Below are 15093 nucleotides of genomic sequence, written 5' to 3' on the forward strand. Positions count from 1 at the left end.
CGGTGTCAAAGATATGCGAATATCCAAAGACAGCCCACCTTCGAACTTACACCTTTGAGTGCCCAATGGCCGTTTGCACAATGGGGGATGGATATCCTTGGACCTTTTTTCGTAGCGTTCGGGCAGCGAAAGTTCCTCCTGGTGGTAATTGACTACTTCACCAAGTGGATCGAAGCCGAACCTTTGGCAAAAATCACAGAAGCTAAAGTGCAGGACTTCGTCTGGAAGTCAATCGTTTGTAGGTTCAGTTTACCTAGAACTCTCATTACTGATAATGGGCGATAATTTGTTGGAGCAAGGTTTGTTGAATTTTGTGAGGGCTTAAACATCTCCCATAACTTTACGTCAGTAGCCCATCCCCAGGAAAATGGCGAAGTCGAGGTGACTAATAGGACTCTGTTGCAAGGAATCAAGGCGAGACTTGGAAAAGCAAAGGAAATTTGGACAGACGAGCTTTATCATGTGTTATGGACATACTGAACTACCCAAAGACTGCCCACCGGAGAGACCCCCTTTGCCTTAGCCTTCGGAATGGAAGCCGTTATCCCGATTGAAGTCAAGCTTCCATCGGTGCGAGTCGTGACATTCGACGAGCAGCACAACTCACAGGATCTCAAGGCCAACCTCGACTTGTTAGAAGAAAAGTGGGAGACAGCTCAAGTTCGGATGGCAGCCTACAAGCAGAAAGCAGTCCGCTACTACAACTCTTGGATCAAGAGCAAAGCCTTCAGAGCAGGGGATTTAGTACTTCGGCGAGCCGCTGTTTCACAACCTCAGAACCAAGAAAAACTTACCCCAAACTGGGAAGGCCCGTATGAAGTCAGGGAGGTAGTCCAGCCTGGAACATACTATCTAAAAGAGCTCAGAGGAGCGAGCCTTCCGCGATCATGAAATTCGAAAAATTTACGAATGTATTACCGATAACTTTGCTTTAAATAAAAGTTTCATATTCGCATATCTTTTCTTTTGGCATGAGCTTATAATGACAGGGAGTAGCTCCTTCAGACAATCGAAACTAAGCATGTCAGGTACAAGAGGAGAACCTCATCCCGACACAAACAAAGGCCCGGTTATTTAGAGATCGGATGGAGGGAGAAGCCCTCGCAACGTTCCTTATGTGCCCCCACAGCCATGTTAGGAATAGGAGGAGAACCTCGTCCTAACATGAGCACAGTCGAAGATCCGATTATTAAGAGACCGGATGGGGAGAAAGGCCCTCACAACGGCCCTTATGTGCCCCCACAGCTCTGTTAGGAATAGAAAAAAAATCTTGTCCTAATATGAGCTGAAATTGACTGTGTCGGGAACAGGAGGAGAACCTTGTCCTGACACAAATAAAGATCCGGTTATTAAGAGATCGGATGGAGAGAGAGGCTCTCGTAACGGCCCTCATGCGCCCCCACAACCATGTTAGGAACGGGGAAAAACTTCATCCTAACATGAGCAAAGTCTAAGATCCGATTATTAAGAGACCGGATGGGGGGAGAGGCCCTCGCAACGGCCCTTATGTGCCCCCACAATCCTGTTAGAAACAGGAGAAAAACCTCATCCTAACATGAGCTAAAATTGACTGTGTCGGAAATAAGAGGAGAACCTCATCCTGATACAAATGAAGACCTGATCGTTTAAGATCGGATGAGGGGAAAAGCCTTCTCAGCGGCTCCTCTACACCCTACAACCCTGTTAGGAGCAGAGAGAAAACCCTCGCCCAAACATAAAAAAAAAGGGAGAGAAAAAGGGAAAGCGACGAGTTACGCCAGAGATAAGAGAAAAATGAACTACATCTAAGACACAAGGGACCTCATCTCAACGAGGAAGAAAACTCTTGTCAAAAATCCTCAGTCTCTAAGGGGGAACCCAACACTAGCAGGAGAAAATAGACTTCCTTAAAGTAACAAGAAGTTCGGGCCCCAAGCTCGAACATTAGGAGAAAGCGTCAAATTTGAATGACCTCGAAAAGACCTTCGATCATGAACAAAAAGGGCGAATCAATGCGGCGATGATCAGGAACCTTCAAACAACGTCGACATCGAATAAGACAAAAGATAAGAGAAGCTCGGTAAACGACAACTCAGAGCAAGAATAGATAAGGTAATGAGAAAATTCTTTTTCATTTCATTAGTAAAGAGAGCATTACAAAAGTCTTTGAAGGCCAAAAAAAAACAAGAAAAGAAAAGAATACATGGAACAAAAGGTAAAAGAAGCTCTAAGAAAGCTCGACTTCTTCTGACTTCGAACTCTCGGTTTCAGCCATTATCAGGGATTGCTTTAAGTTCTCAACTTCTTCCAGTTCCTTCTTTCTTAACAGCATCTCCCGATACATTTGGTGAAACCACCAGCTTTCGTCCTCCAATTTTTGAAGCCTCTTCTTCAGAACTTCGGACTCTACTTCTGCATCCTTGACCGCCTGCTGCTCATAGACCAGCTGAATTTTCAGCTGCGGCCTTCTCCTTCCCAAGGGCTACGGACAGTTCTTCCATGGTCTCCCTCAAAGATTGGAGCTCGTCAGAGCCTTGAATCGAAATGGCCTAGTCTCTTTCGGACAACTGCTTCTGAAGGCGAGCAATCTCGTCGGTCATTATCTTGAGCCTCCTTCTGTAGTTGTCTATTTGCCCATACCAGCCGACTCGGTAAGTGTTGTAATTCATCTCGACGTCCTGTAGCTACTTCTGGAGGTCGGAGAATTTCTTCGATCAGTCCCAGCCGTGGTCGGTCTGAGTTGGTAGCCAGGACGAGCTCCCTTCCAATTGATCGATCTTCTCCCGTGCAGCTGCCAACTCGACCTCGAGGGAGTTGATCTTGGAGACCTGAGTCCAAGATCGATCGCTGGCGTATTTCTGGAGTTCCTCAAGCTCCTTCTCGAAGTCGGCCTTCTTCCGGCTGTAGTCCATGAAGTCCTTTTTGTGGATGTTCCGAAGGCGAGTAACCTCCACGGTGGCTTCCGAATGGCTCTTCCTTAGCCTATGAAGTTCGTCGTCCATCTTCTTTGATTTCTTCGTTAGGTGACGAACTTTTCTTCTCAGATCTCGGATCATAGGCTTCAAAGAAATCCCTTGCGGTAGGAGACGAGCTTCGACAGGGTACTGTTGTCGGAAAATAAGAGCGTCACAATGCAAATCATTGTAAAAAAAAAAAAGAGGAAAAGAAAGTAGAAGAAGAAAAAGGAGCTCTTTGTAAAGAGGAATCCGATTTTATTGATTGAATAATTCTTAAGTACAAGAGAAAAAAAAAGTTGTAACAAAAAAAAGTATAAAGTTAGAGGTCTCGGACCTCTGGAGCAGAAGTGGAGGAGCTCGGCGCCCTCGGAAGGTCGGTCACGGCAGCTGCGGCAGTTGAAGAGGTCCCAGCTGGAGGGAGACCAGCAGCAGCTTCGGAAGGTCCGGCTTCATCGTCGGATGCTTCATCTAGGAAGCTAAGGTCGAGTTCGAGAAACTTTCCGACCACCTTCTCCTGGCAAAGCTCGAAGCCTTTGATAAAGGTGGCCTGGCCGAACTTGATATTCAGATCCCTCATCTCGGAGGAGGTCTTGAACTCCTCCACTGCTTGGGCCTTGCCTTCGAGACTAGGGTCGGGATCTGCTCCTTCAGCTTGGAGACCTCGGCCTCTGCCTTCCTTCTTTCCTCCTCCAAAGCAGTCTTCAGATCCGTCGAAGTTTGTTCCTCCTTCTAGAGTGCCTCTTGGAGACTCGCGACTTCGGCGACCTTCTCCTTAAGACAGGCAGCCTCAGCCTGGCGGCCTTCCTCTACCTGGGCTGCTTCCTTCTTTGCATCTTTCATCGCCTCGATGTTGGCGATGAGCTGGTGTCCAATCTGCAAGAGTGGCCAGAAAGTCAATATGAAAGCTAAGGAATGAACTAAGTGAAGAAGCGAAAGGAAGGAAAAAATAAATCGACCTACCTTAAGAAAGGACCCCAGAGAGTCCCAAACCCACTGTTTAGGATCAGCATGGACGATCCTATGGACGATCTCGGGCAAAACGCACCCGTCGACCAACCTTTTTATTAAATTCCTGTTGTTGAAGGGATTCTCCCTCGGATCCTCTTCGGAGCCGTTGGACCTTTCGATGGCAGCCCTGCTGTTGCTGATCTTGCGGACCACCGTCTTCTTCCTTCTCTTCCTTTCAGCCCCCGGCGCCTCCTCGGGACGAGACTCGAGAGCGGAAACCTCGGTCGGAGGGCTTTTTAAAGAAGCTCGGGGGACTGCGGGCTCGACGTCGGATGGGGCATCAACGGCAATGGCCGCCTGGGCAAGCACGGCCGAGCTTGTCTCCTCTACCCTCGTCTTTTTCGCCGACCCAGAAGTTGCGGCGCCTTTCCTCTTATGGGCCTTGAGACCTTTGGCTAGTATCTGAGCTGCGTCTGCGTCCATATCTGCAATGAAAAAAGATCGGCACAGCTTAGAAATAGAATAAGAGAAAGAGGAAGCAGCGAATGACTTGAGAAAGAAAAAGTACCGACAAGGTTGAGAGGGCTCAGGCCGACATTGAATAAAAGTTGCTCCTTCAGAAGGTCGGAGAGGAGAGGAGCTGGATAAGTCTTAAGTTTATTGGAGGCTTCAAGGTCGTCCTTTTCCTGGCTAAAAGCCCGACGGACGGAGTCCCTCAGGGAGCCCCAGGGGGGCAACCCCAGCATCAGGATCGGGCATCGGATGTAGAAGTACCTCTCCTTCCAGTTGTGGATAGAAGAGGGGGCATCTTTCAGCAATCCCTTTCTACCGAACTGGGGGGAGAAGTACCACCAGTCCTTTACCGAGGGGTGACGCTTAAAGGTATAAAAGTTTCTAAACAAGGGAAGAGTTGGCCGGACTTCAGCTAAATGACAGAGGGAAAGAAATCCTATCAGAAACCTAAAAGAGTTCGGCGCTATAGAAACTAGAGAAATGTTTAAAAAGCGAAAAAGAGCAATAACAAAAGATGGAAGTGGAAGTCGAAGCCCGATGCGGAAGGCTTCCTGGTATAAGCAAAAGTGGCCAGGGGGAGGGCCGCTAGCCCAGTCAGTTGGTCCGGGAAGCTCAAGCTCATACTCCGGAGGAACCCCGTACTGAATCCTAATCAGCGAGAGTTTGTCCGAGGTCAAAGAGCTGGGAATGGTGTCTGGTATAAAGATCAGACGAGATTCGATCCTATGTGCGGGTTCATCTACAGTAGTAGGATTTTGGGGGGCTGGAGCTGACGAACTTCTAAAACTGCTAGAGGAGGAAGTATTAGAGGACATTTTGAATCAAATGAAAATCCCAAAAAATCTCGAAAAAATTGAAAAAAATAGGAAACAAGGCGCTCGTGGAGAAACTGAACGGGCGGAATACAGAGGAGGAAAAATGGAAGAACAGCAAGAAAAAGAAGGGTTCCGAAACTAACCTAGGCTGGTCCGTGAGGTGCAGGAGGGCAGCGAAGGCGATGGAGGTCGACCTGAAGGGTGCCTAAGATCGAGAGGGACGCTGGAGGAGGATGAAGCTCTCGAGGAAGAAGAGGGGACCGAAAAAAAATCTCAGATAAGGTGAAACCCCTGAAGGAGGGGGACGGGTTTAAATAGACCTAAGGGTCCGGTGCAATAATGATTGCAGATCTCCTTTGGCCAACCTACAACCGCTGCATGTCCCACTCATCGTGGCAGATGGCTGACGACTATAGAATCATTATTGCACCGTACCTGGGGCGACGCTCCAGTGGAAATTCCAAAAAAATCTTTTCGGGTCGTCTTAATTTGAAAAGACCCCAGCACCGGCGCTCCAAACGCCAAGATATCTGGAAACAATCGAGTACGAAAATCAAGGGGGGCAACTTCGGCTATGAAAATTTCTCTGTACTTCCTTCATTCGAAATCCGAACTCGAAAGTAGGGAGACTGGTGTTGGGTATAAAATAATCCCAGCCGAAGTTCGTAAGAGGCCAACCCTCCCAAGACTCTTCCAGCTTCCGACCTTGTGCGGCATCTTTCTAAACTCCCCCGGCCTTTCGAGCTTCCACAGTACCATCCGGACTCCTCCAGCAGTCGACCTTCCACAGTGTCCTCCAGATTCTTCCAACGAACGAACTCCTATCATACCCTCCGGACTTCTCCGATAATGAGCTCCTTCAGTCGTCTATCGGACTGCTCCAAATGCTCTCTGGGCTTCACTATCAGCCGATTTTCTACAGTGATCGACTACTCTCCGAATCTCTTCCAGACTTCCTCCTGTCACGATCGACTTTACTTCGAGCTTCTTCTGGACTTCGTCAATGTTCGGGCTTCTCCAGCAGCATGACTTCTACAGTAACCAGACTCCATCCGAGTTTCTACAGTGGTCGACCGTCTTTCGAATTTCATCCGAGCTTCTACAGTAAGCAAATTTCGTCCGAACTTCTATTGCAAGCGGACTTCATTCGGGCTTCCATGGCAACCGGTCTCCATCCGAGCTTCTACAGTAAGCGGCCTCCTTCCGGACTCCTACAAGAATCGGACTCCGTCCAAACTTCTACAACAGAATTGGATTCCAGACGAACTTCTACAACGGACGGGCTCCAGCAGCCGGATTTCTACAGTGACCGACTGTCTCCGGTGTCTTCTGTACCTCTCCAGCCATCAACCTTCAACAGCGCCAACCGGACTTCAACAGTGCCAACCAGACCCCTCCAACAGATAAATTCCCTCCAGACTCCTCCAGCGGACGAACTTCCATAATGCCTTCCAGACTCTTCTATCGGTCAACCTTCTATAGCACCTTTCGAATTCCGCTATCGGTCGACCTTCTACCGAATTTCTCATGCAATCGGACCTCTCCAGTGGACAGTCTTCAGACAAGCTTCTACATCAGACAAATTCCAGACGGACTTCTCTAGCAATCGGACTCCAGCCGGATTTCTCCAACAGAAAGTTTTCGTCCGGGCTTCTATAGTAGATGACTTCCATCTGCAGCATCAACACCTAAGACATCCAACAACAGTTAATCCGTCAGCAACCTCGAAAACATCCGAGCTTCTCTTAGATTGCTGAGACAGAGAGCTATTTCGTTCCACCAGACGTCCCAACCGAACTTCAGCCGTCCGGTCCGAACTCCCCGACAAGTTGCGACAACTAACACCACTCCACTCCCTTTAACAAACTCCACGTGGCCCCACCACTCTCCGGTAAGTCGCGACAACGGACGCCACTACTCTCCGTAACAAACTCCACGTGGCCCCGAACGGCCCACTACCAGGCAGTTAGGGACGTCGCTGTCAATCGGTTACGCTCTCTCCTCTATAAAAGAGACCTCCCAGATACGTTCTTCTCTAAGCTCTAAGTACTATCTCTAAACTCTGTTAAAATCCCATTCGAGTATTCCATTTTTGTTGAAGCAGAGTACTGACTTGAGCGTCGGAGGGTCTTGCCAGAGCACCTCCAACTCTGATTTAGACTTTTCTTGCAGGTCCCGACGGTGGCCGTGATTCTCTCGACTCTAGTTTCTCCGACATCAGCAGAATTCTATACCAACAATATATATATATTTTGATACAAATATTATATTTTCAAAATTCCAGATAGATAAATTTTTTCTTGTGATCGGCATTGGTGATCACTTGGCTGAAGCACGGCTCTATTTGCATGCGGATGATTTTGTGGACAATTCACGTGCTATGTTCATTTATTAATTGCAAGTGTTATTAATAATATATAATTCTTTTGGTACAATACTTTAGGGTATGATTGAAGTTTTGGTTTTCTATTCTAATACAGAGTCCAAGACAGGAGTGGTATTTAAGAACCTTATTTTTGTCATCAATTATTTGAAAGCTCTTTCTCATTTTTTTTAAATTATAAAAAAAAATTTTGATTTTCAAAGACTTTGAAAACTAAGTTTGCTTCTGATTATCATCGGCACCATTCTTCTCGCTATAAATACTAACACCCCAATTATTATTTGTCAACTTTGATTAACATTATTTTTATCACCATCGCTAGCATCTACTATCTTTTTATTTTGTGTGTTTTTGTCCACCACCACTACTACTATTATTATCATAATCATCACCAAATACAATCTAAGTGATCTCAAAAAAATTTTGAACTTCATTTTTTTAGATAATATATTTTTATATTTAGTAATATAAAATTAAAAATTAGAAGTTGTGCCAAAAATTATGTATTGAGTGGCTAGTTTATAACTCTATAATATCATCCATCCAGTTTACAATGCATTCCATTATCAATAATATTTTATTATTATTATTGTTGTGACTGTTGTAGTTATTGTTGCCATCATTATTATTATAATATTTTTATAAAAAAATATGTAAGTAAATTTTATAAATAATCATGTCAAGTGTCGTTGATTGCAAGCCTCGATGGTGTAGTCATCCAAAATTTTTTGAGCAAGAGACGGAAGTTCGATCCTAAATAGTATAAACCGTTCCTCCGTCCTGATCTAGGTGAGGTGAAGCTGGGTGGGAATGGTACAGGGCGGTGAGGTTTTATGTTTCTTTTTTTTTTTTTTGAATGGAGTATATTTTTAGGTGGTACTCCACTTTTATTGCAAATGTACTCGTTTGGCGTAGCTGGGAACGTGGTTTGGGGAGATTCTTAAAAGTTCTACCATATACACAACATTGCCTCTTTTAGAGTGGAATTGAAGACCCCCTGGACCTGCATGACTTGCTGGCCTCTTTCCTAGTTTCATCCTTTTTCAGAAAAAGCATGAATCCCCCACGGTACACGCATGGCATCATAGAGTGCAGAGCACCGTGGATAGCATCTATCATAGGATGGACGGTGGCGTGCGAGCACGGATCGTACGATGCCACACGTGGCCGTCCATACGACAATGGACAGCATCCATGAATGTATTATACCTTGTGGTGTATGATGGGCACCATAAAAGATCCACACTCTTTCAGGAAACGTGCAACACTAGGATGGACGGCATCCACGAATGTTTTTATACCTGTTCACTGAAAAGATCCGCACTCTTTCAGAAAATATGCAGCAGGTTTCTTTTCATACATCATAGTCAACTAGTCTAAGGCGTTGAAATATATCCTCAAATTCAACCCTCACGACTTTTTTGGCATCTTGAACAATGTTGTATGTTCTTTGCTGCAGCTAATTTGAGCAAAATAAAACAGCCTTGCTAATCATGAGCCTATAATTGGAAGTTCTTGTCTAGGAATTGGGAGAAGAAGGAGCTGCAACCTTCTAAGGTGCACGATCTGCCGCTCCAAATATTCAAGGATGCTTTAGCCTTTCAACTCTTGAGAAGGCATGGCTATCGAATATCTCTGAGTAATGTTTCTAGATATATATAGAGAATTAGAGATAAATCTTTAGTTTTATTTTCAACTTAAAAATGAGTTTTATGTAAAAGTAGCTTTTTATTCTAAATATAAATTAAAAGTAACTCTCCATTTTTGATTAAAATTATCTTTATACCCTTATACAATAAGATAGTATTTTTTTACAATAAGACAGTATTGCATTATATTAGTGCAGTATTACAATAAGTAATATTCCTTTATGATAAGGTAGTATTACATCACAATAAGGTAGTATTGTTTTATAATAGCACGGTATTGTTTTATAATAGTGCAGTATTACATTATATTAGTGCACTATTACAATAAGACAGTACTGCTTTATAATAGCGCAGTGTTGTTTTATAATAGTGTAGTATTGCTTTATAATTGTGGAGGTAATTTGATCATTTCATGCCATTTGGAGAGCTGCTTTTAAGTTATGTTTCAAATGGGGAGTGTTTTTAACTTAAAAGTTAAATGGAGAGCTACTTTTAAGTTTAAACTCAATTGAGAAATTTTCATTAGTTTACCCACATATATATCTACAAAATATATGTACGTACCAGATATATCATATCATATATGTATAAAACAATATTCTGTGAAGGAGTATTAGAGTGTTGCCAACTTAGCTTCTCAAATAAGTTTTATTGTACCATCTGGAAAGAACACCTCTTTATATTAAATTATGTTATTAATATATAGTATCATTATATTCTTATAATTAAAATCTATTTATATAGATAGTTGAGAATATGAAGTGACTTAAAGAATTTGAAGTGACCTAAAGAATTTGAATGAATGTTATTCTATTATTTAGATATAATTTTTTTTCAATCTAATTAAATCTAAAAAAAATTATATTCATATATTCAGCTCCACGCAACACACGGGTCTTGAACTAGTAGATAAATACTTGCATCATTGCTCTACTATGGAAAGTGATTGATTCTTTTGATGTCACATAGAGGTTTTGCTGGTTTATGCGTGATCCGCAAATACTCTTGCATATGAAAGAGAACTATCAAGACTTCCTAAGAGCCATGTATGCTATCTACAGAGCCACGCATTTGATGTTTCTAGATGAATCGGAACTTGAAAGTGTCAAAACTTTCTCCAAGAAAATACTGCAAAAGGGTTTGCCAAGCGAAGATTCGAAAGGCAGTACGTCAGCTCTTTCAGATCTCCAGAAAGAGGTAATTGAATTTCTTTGTTTTCTTAAGAAATTTGAGATAAATGAACAACTTTATAGTATAGACCAAGTTCTGAATACGCCTTGTGTTGGAAAACTAATCAACTTGCCCAGATAATTACTATATAGTTTTACTCGATTTTAAGATGATATCATAAATTAAGAACAAACTATTTAAAACTAGACAAAAGATTGACAAGAACTTACCGAGATTGAGGCGTCCCAGAAAACTGCCTTAAAAATATGATTTGCCCTCTATACGTGGATCCATGGGATCACGTCCTCAAAGCATAACAATTTGCTTCAAGTCAGTCCTTCTCCAACAAACATGGTTGTTGATAAGCTTGAGCTCGAGAGAGATAGAAGAAAAGAAAGATCGAATAATATTTTTATTTCTCAAAGCAAATGGATGGAGGGCTTATTTATAAATTCTATCGGGAGATATTATGGTTTTGAGAAAATACAATGTTTCAAAAATATTATATTTTTTTAAAAATTAATATTTTTTTTCAAAAAACTGTAATTTTTCAAAAAAAATAATTTTTTAAAAATAAAATATTTAAATAATTAAAATTAAAAAATAAAAATTTATTTATTTATTTATTGAACAAAACACCAACAGTTAGCATCATTGGTGGTCCCTCCTACTTTCTTTTTTTTTTTTTGGGTTGGTAAAGTCACCGGTGGTCCTCTTTCACGGAAAGTTTCTCTCACCATTAGTGGTCCCGTTTCACGGAAGTTTCGATCACCAGTGGTCCTGTTTCACGGAAGTTTCTCTCACCACCAAGGCACTGACTTGGCATTACATGGCTCAAGTTCCCTCGTGAATTATGAACGCCAAGCCCGTCATGCCACATCAACATCAGGAAATTTTCTATGCCGGTGGTTGGTATAGCATGGAGAAATTCTTTGTGCACCGCGCGCGGTGCGGAAAAAAATTGCTGCATGTGATGATTGATTCATAGGATCTCTTCTCTTTTCGAAAAATTTTTTATAGTCGGATCGAAAAAAAAAAAAAAAAAAAATGCTTGGACGTCATCATCAGCTACATCCATATATTAAGGTATTCATCAAAAAAAAATATAATTATATAATATTTATCTAAACGGTTCAAATATCTTTAAAATTTATTTATTTATTTATTTTAATATTTTAATGAGTGCACATAAATGCGTGCGATCATCCATCTTTTGATGAATATTTTTGAAGTACATCCGATCATAATTTTTTTTATTATTGGTCTGACTATAAAAATTTTATCCTCCTCTCTTTTTGGAATCAATCATCGTGTGTGGTGATTTTTTTTTGCACCGCACGTGGTGCACAAAGAATTTTTCTTGCAGCATGACATTACTCTTTCAACCAAATTACATGATGTATCCAAAGTTGAAAAAGCTGAGAAGTTTAAATATCCGAAGGTGTCAAAAATATATGCTTGGGCAACGTTCTAGTTCGTGTAAATTTCCGGAGTAGTATTTGTTATCTAGACATCATGCCATGTACGTTTGTGGTTAAAAAAACTAGTGCTTCAATGTGGTAATTTTTAATGTTTGTATGCTAAACCAGATTGAGCACGAGTTGAAGCATCTGTGGCTAGTACGAATGGATCGTCTGGAGCACCGGATGTACAGAGAAAGAAGTACAGGTTGCAACCTATGGATCGGAAAGTCTTCGTCTTACAGGTAGCACACATAGCAACCAAGTACTCGGCGTGTGTAAACATTATGGTTGGTGGTGACATCAAATGCTTTGTGCAAAACTGCAGGCTGACATGCCCTGACGATATTATCCTGCTTGCGACAACAAATTTCATGACTCGCCAATCAGTCTATAGGATTGAACTCAAGGAACTAAAGAGGTAGTTCCCAAGATTAAAGCATACTATTGCCTTTTCCCTTTTCTAAGCGAAGCAATAAATGCTCTTTTTCTATTTCTTTCCTTTGCTTGAGAAGAAAAGTAATGCATGCTTCTTGAGAGGATGCTATCACATTTTTTTCCTCTATCACTTTGTTTAGTTTTCTAATTGATTGTCTATACTATGTGATATTAATGCATCATAGGGGGTCCAAAGATACGGGCGTTGCCAGCATGGGCTTCGGACGAGAGAAAACAACATATTGTTACTTCGTTGCTACAACTCCCATTTCCCATCCTTTAGATTCTGAGGCGCGGAAAATTGTGGCAAAGTGTGCAATCTTAGTTACAGTTGCAGATGATTTTTTTGATGAACACGGTTCATTGGATGAACTACAACGCCTCAATGAAGCAGTCCAAAGGTATTGGTTCGTTGTGGCGTGAAGGTTGAAGAATTTGCACGTGGTTGTTTTTTAATATTCCAAACTAGTTTGATGGTAATAGGTGGGAAGGAGAAGGCTTATCTGGGCATAGTAGAATTATTTTTGATGCCCTTGATGACCTTGTATGTGATGTTGCATTGAAGATTTTCAACCAACAAGGACATGATAGGAAAACTGTAACACCCCCGGCCCACTTTGAACCCTGGATCAAGCCCAAAAGCCCAAACAAAAAAAAAAAAAAAAGAAGAGAAAACAGAGGATATCGGGAGGAAGAAGACTCCCGTTGAGAGTCTTCTTCCCACCGTGAAAAAGAGAGGGGAATCCGAGTAAAAAATAGATTCTTCCTTTATAAAACCCAAGCCCCTCGCCTCCTCCTTCGTGAATCACCCTAAAATATCTCTTTCTCCCGATTTTCCTTGTTCTCGGATTGAAGGTCTTTGACCGGCGATTTAGTGACCCAAAAACACCATAAAGAGCAAGGTAATGAATCAAAGACTCATCTCTTCAATTCCTTTTGATTATAAATCAAGATTTCTATCAATTTATTGCTGTTTTTTTTGAGAAAAACTTCGAGATTTTGAAACCTCTGTTTTGGCCGTCCGTGTGTGTGTTTTCCGACGCCGTTCGCCGCCGGTGAGCACCCAGATCGAGTGTCACGGTTGCGCCGCCTCAGGCTAGATCTTCCCTCCCGTCATTTCGACGAGATTCCGTGGGGGATTTGGACGGAAAAGAGGGGGGGATCGCGTCCCCTGTTTCGGCCAAAGGAAGCACGGGAAAAGAAGAAGGAAGAAGAAAAAGAAAAAAAAAAGAAGAAGAAGAAGAAAAGAAAAGAAAAGAAAAAGGAAAAAGAAAAAGAAAAAGAAAAGAAAAAAAAAAAGAAAAAGAGAAAGAGAAAAATCTCCTCTCTCTCTCCTTTCTCTCTTTCCTCTCTCCTCTCTCTACCTTCTCTCTACATTTTCTCTCTCTAGATTCTCTCTCTATTTTCTCTCTCTAGATATTTCTCTCTTTTTGTGGATTTGATCTCTCTAGAATCTTTCTACTCTCTCTCTGATTGTATTACAGACCCTAGGATAAATTTGAAATGAAAATAAGATGATCTGAGATTGCTCCGAAATTTGTGCGGTAGATCTGATCCCTGTCCGATTCTATTCGAAATTTGTAACACTTGATTCATATTGAGTCACCCTGATAGGACCTCTGATGATCTCGATCATGATTGCCTCATCGAAAGGATATGAAAGTTTCTCTCTCCACTTTCTCTCTCTACTTTCTCTCTAGAATTTTCTCTCTCTTCATGGATTTTCTCTCTCAGAAGTCTTATGGATCAGTGGAGGATCCTGATACATAGACAAGTCCTAATTTTGGTTAATCCTAAGAGAGGTCCTCGATCTATGTTATTAGGATCGATTATCGGTAATTTCTTCATATATGATTTTTATATTTGATCAGGGTTATGAAGAGATGATTGTCTGTAAATGATATCGAGTGAAATATTTTGTTAAAGAAATTCATAAATTAAAGAAGAACATTAATTTTTATGCTTGGATCAGTCACCGATAAAGGTAAGAATTCCTGATCACCATTATATATATGCTATTTTACTATTGATCATGCATTATTGATTTTGCATCGTCAGATTTGAGATCGATGAATTTATTATATCTGAGATACTGTTATTTGATTTTGAGCATGAGTATGTTATGTCAATATATATGTATGAGAGATTGATGGCATGATTATATGGATATGATATATCTGAATTGATCATAATGCAAGTCGGAATTGATTTGATAAAATCAACATAAAATGATTAAATGAAAAGAAAGAGATATATGGTATGAACTAGCCTTGTCATATGGAACAGCCCGTCAGGAGCTTATGCCTGGGACAGCCCCCACTGGCTTACTGGTTGATCAGCCGGCCAGGAGCTCATGCCTGGGACAGTCCGCCAGGAGCTTATGCCTGGGACAGCCTCTCACGGGCTTCCGTACGTGGGACAGCCGGTCAGGAGCTCATCCTGGGACAGTCTTGAAAGACTTTTTAAGTGGATTCGATCCGGATGATGACTGAGGTATAGACTTGGATAGTCCAGAGCCAGAAAGAAAATGTTAAAAATCATGTGATTATGAAAAGAGAAATGAAAGGTAAGACATAAAATAATTGTTGAATAAAAGTGTTTTACCTGTTAACATATAATGATGCATCTATTTTGACAAGACAGAAAATTTATGAATGTTTGTATTATTCTGGACATTGAACATGAGATTTTATATTTTATTGCTCATCCTTATTTTCAGACTATATTACTATATCAGTGTGATATGAAAATTCTTACTGGGCTGTAAAGCTCACACCCCTT

General features: G+C 41.6%; 1 pseudogene; it reads left to right on the plus strand.

Annotated features, from left to right (window-relative positions):
* The window catches only part of LOC105032914 (S-linalool synthase-like), a 54540-nt pseudogene that overhangs the window by 33149 nt on the left and 6298 nt on the right, over positions 1-15093 (plus strand).

This window comes from Elaeis guineensis, chromosome 2 (genome assembly GCF_000442705.2).
Source record: "Elaeis guineensis isolate ETL-2024a chromosome 2, EG11, whole genome shotgun sequence".
NCBI lineage: Eukaryota > Viridiplantae > Streptophyta > Magnoliopsida > Arecales > Arecaceae > Elaeis > Elaeis guineensis.